This window comes from Mustela lutreola, chromosome 10 (genome assembly GCF_030435805.1).
Source record: "Mustela lutreola isolate mMusLut2 chromosome 10, mMusLut2.pri, whole genome shotgun sequence".
NCBI classification, from domain to species: domain Eukaryota; kingdom Metazoa; phylum Chordata; class Mammalia; order Carnivora; family Mustelidae; genus Mustela; species Mustela lutreola.
Window position 1 is genome coordinate 8,186,630 of NC_081299.1, and position 4,528 is coordinate 8,191,157.

Consider the following 4,528-nt stretch of genomic DNA (forward strand, 5'->3'; position numbering starts at 1 on the left):
CACGAGGGAGGTCCTCCCAGCGATTTTGAAGGGAGTCCCACTGATTCTCTGGCTCTGCTGCACAGCCCATAAAGGGGACTGGAGGCATGGGAGGCTTTGCAATGCAGAGGTGCATGCTGGGTACAGGCTGAGAGGCTATTGGTGCTTAGACTGAGAGTCTTCCGGGGGTGGGGGTGGGGGTGGGGGGCTGGCTCAGCAAACATTCTCAGGCAGCAGTGAAGAAGCCTGAGAGAGCTGTAGGGACACATTGGCAACTGGGAGCCTCCCGGCCAGACTTGAGGCTGAGGGATGGAGTCAGCACCAGCCTGGTGGGTTCCTGGTACTGTCTGTTGCATTCATTTTCTCAAGTCCTCGGACTTTAATCCCCTGCACCTGGCAAGGGCTGATTTGGATCATCCTAGTTTACTTTGAGGTTAAGAGAAAATGAGCTCATGCCTCCCTCAGAGAGCGCTAACTATGTGCCCAGCAGTGGGGGAGCAATGGGCATGCCTCATCCCACTGAACCTTCCCAACCACCCCGCAGGAGCCAAAATCTGCAACCCTCCCATTTTACAGATGACTAAATGGGCTCAGAGAAGTTAAGTCATCTGCCCAAAGGAATGAAGGTCCAAGGGTGATAACCAAGTGGCAAAGGCAGAATTCTAACTAAGATCTGTTCATTGCACGGCCCATCCGGCGCTTTCTTACTTTTTTTTTTTTTTTTTTAACTCCTCCAGTGTTTATTGAATAGTGAGCTGTTGCCAGCACTGTTGAAATCTGCAACTCACTCACCCAGTCCCTTCTCTTTGCTACCGCCTGAGAAGGAAGCCAGGAGAAGGACCACCCCAAATGCTAGAAAGTAGCCAGAGAAGTGAGGATGCAGGAAGAAGGGAAAAGCAGGGAGAGGAAGGAACAAGACAGGGTATAGAGCTACACTCACAGGGACACACACACACACATACACACACAGATACGCCTACACACAGATACTCACACAGACAGACACACATGCACATGCAAGGATCGGGGTGTCAGTTTCTGCCCCCACTCAGTGGCCACAGGGACATCAAGGAAAGACCAGGCATCCACAAGACCTTCCAATCCTTCCTGTCTTGAAGCATCTGCTGTGAGGGTCTGGGCCAAGGTCACTGGCCCATCCAAAGCAGCTTGGATGGAGGCCACCAGCTTCAGAAACTTGCTCTCCATGTCTATGTAGCCATTACCTCTCTTCTTGGAGTGAACCAACGTCACCGCTACCATCACTTCGAAGAAGCCAGTGGCCTATGGAATCCCTTCACCATAGACGTCCAGGCATCTGGGGACCTCATCTTCCAACTTCTTGAACTGAAGATTCTTGGACTTGTAGCCTCAAGCACCACAATAAATGATTTGGTCGGTGAGGGCCATGGCTAGGGACCACAGCATGGGAATCAACACAAATGGGCAACCCACCTACGGCATGGACAGTTGAACTCTCCGTCCTGAGCTTCTTGCCTTGCTCAGCCTTTGGTGTGCATATCTGTGCATCATGGATGTGGGGTTTGGACTTGAGAGAAGAGCGGAATGCTGCATCTCTCTCCATTACCCATCAGGAAGGTGGAGAGTGTCCAGGCTGGCCTCCCGAGGAGGGACACTGGGAGGCGGGGGTGGCTTTCAGGGAAGGGACCCCTGGGACTGGGCCCAGAAGGTACTCTGTTCAATACGGCATCATTTTCAACTTGCCGGGACTTGCCAAATGAATTACAAAATAAAGACCCAAATGACAGAATAATGAGCAATTCATTTGAAATGTAAAATAAATAGGTAAACCTCTGGTGAGAAGGCAGGATAAATGGCATTCGTCTGACATTTGGTGATTAAATTAAACAGTAATGAACTTGTGAATAATGTGCCTAGAGATGGCTAGGGAGGGCGATTATTTTTTTTCTGAAACCGAGGCCTTAAAGCTCCAGCTGTTCTCAATTCTCATGGCTGGGAGCCTAGCTGGGGGTCACAGACTCTGGGAGTTGGTGGCAAGTAACTGGTCCACCTACCCCACCAGAGATCCAGCCTGGAGGGCAGAGCTTCCAGAGACCCAAGTCCAGGTCTGTCGGTACTAGGAGAACCTTCCAGACCATCAAGTCCACTTCTGGACCGGTAGAGCCAGTATCAAGTCTTCTGGCCTGCCTGCTTCACCACATTTCCTCTTCTCCCCTGTAGTAGTTGGTCCTCAGAGATGACCCCCCCCCCCAGAAACCACACCTCCTGACATTCACACCTTTACATGGTGCCTCCCCTTAAATCCAATCTGGCTTGTGATTTGCTTTTAGCCATGATGGAAGTGACACTGTGTAGCTTCCCAGGCTAGGTCACAAGAAACTTTGTAACTTCTACCTAAGACTCTTGGAACACTCCAGAGAAAGCCAGCCACCGTGTAAGAAGTCCAACTCATCCTCCATGCTGTGAGGAAGCCCAAGCTAGCCACATGGAGAGGCTGCATAAAGAGGGAGAGATTGGGGTGTCTGGGTTGCTCAGTTGGTTAAGCATCCAGCTCCCGGTTTTGGCTCAGGTTGTGATCACATGGGTCATGAGATCAAGTCCCGTGTCGTGCTCCGCACTCAGTGGGGATTCTTATTGAAGATTTGCTGGCTGCCTTTCTCTTTCTCCCTCTCTCCCTCTCAAATAAATAAATAAATCTTAAAAAAAAAAAAAAGAGGCGAGATTGCTGAACAGCTGTTGGGTATTCTGGGGCATCTCAAATGAGGCATGTGCATGAAGAAGCCATCTTGGAATCAGCCCTGCCAAGCTTTTGGATGATTCCAACACCAGCCACCATCTGGCTAGAAACCACATGAGAGACCCCAAGTGAACTGAGTCTAGTCAACCTACAAAGATGTGAGAGTTAATAATAAATTGTTGTTTTCAGTTAGTGTGGTGATTGATTATTTTTGTCAACTTGAGTGGGCTAAAGGATGCCCAAATAGCTGGTAAAACATTATTTCTGGGTGTCAGGTGACCCACCATGCCATAAAGTTGGGTGTGCACACCACACTCTCCCATCAAATGAAAGTGGTATAAATGAGATCAGACCCAATCAGGCCTTAAAGGCACAAGTAAGTTACAGGAAAGAATGTCCCAAATGCCCATGGTCCCTATTCTTGCTATACTGCTTTCTCTCCCAGCCTATACCACATGGGGAATTCCCTACCATTGGCTGTCAGAGGAAGGGAAGAACTCGGACCTGGTTTGTGGGTGGCTCTGCACAACATGCACGTTACCACCCAGAGTGGACAGCCACAGCATGGCAGTCCTTCCCTGGGACATCCCTGAAGACACGGTCCCAAAGACAAACTCCCAAAGGGGCAGACAAAGTGGGCAAAACTTTGGACCATGCACCTTGTTGTCCACTTTTGTTGGCAGGAAAAACTACCAGATGTGTGGCTATATACTGATTCATGAGCTGTGGCCAACGGTTTAGCTGGATGGTTAGAAGGAATGTGATTTAAAAATTGGTGACAACAGAATTTGAGGAAGAGGTATGTGGATAGTCTTCTCTCAATGGGCAAAAAAAGGTGAAGATATTTCTGTTTCACATGAATGCTCACCAAAGGGTAATCTCAGCAGAGGAGGACTTTCACAACCAAGTGGATAGGATGACCTCTTCCATGATACCAGTCAGCCTCTCTCCTCAGCCACTCTGTCATTGCCCAATGGGTTCATGAATAAAATGGCTGTTGTGGCAGGAATGAAATTTCTTTATGGGCTCAGCAACATACTTCCACTCACCAAGACCAACTTGGCTATGGCCATTGCTGAGTGCCCAATTTACCAGCAGCAGAGACCAACACAGAGCCCCTAATATGCACCATTCCCCAAGGGGATCAGCCAGCTACTGGTAGTAAGTTGGTTACACTGGATCACTTCTGTCATGAAGGGACAGGTTTTTGCCCTTACTGGAATCGATGCTTATTCTGGATATAGACTGCATGTAATACTTCCCCTGCATGTAATACTTCTACCAAATCTATCATATGTGGATTTAGAGAAACCTCACTCACTGTCATGGTATTCCATGCAACAACATTGTTTCTGACCAAGGATCTAACTTACAGGAAAAGAAGTGTGGCAATGAGCCCATGATCATGGAAGTCACTCGTCTTATCATCTTCCCCACCATCCTGAAGCTGCTGGCTCGATAGAACAGTGGAATGGCCCTTCAAAGACTCACTACACTGTCAGCTAGATGGCAAAGCTTTGTAGGGCTGGGGCAAGGTTGTCCAGAAGGCTGTGGATGCTCTGAATTGGCCTCCAATATATGGTGTTGTTTCTCCAGTAGGCAGTTTCTCCTTTCTAGTGGAGAAACATAAGAACTACCACTCCCCAGGGGCACTTGGATGGCTCAGTGGGTTAAGCCTGTGCCTTCAGCTCAGGTGGTGATCTCAGGGTCCTGGGATCGAGCCCCACATCCGGCTCTCTGCTCAGCAGGGAGTCTGCTTTCCTTCCTCTCTCTCTGCCTGCCTCTCTGCCTACTTGTGATCTCTCTCTGTGTTAAATAAATAAATAAAATCTT

The 4,528-nt window shown here is 49.0% G+C and overlaps 1 pseudogene; it reads right to left on the bottom strand.

Moving 5' to 3' along the window:
- Window positions 1–969: 969 nt before the first annotated feature.
- LOC131809917 (selenoprotein W-like) lies at window positions 970–1,386 on the bottom strand (annotated as a pseudogene).
- Between the last annotated feature and the right edge of the window lie 3,142 nt (window positions 1,387–4,528).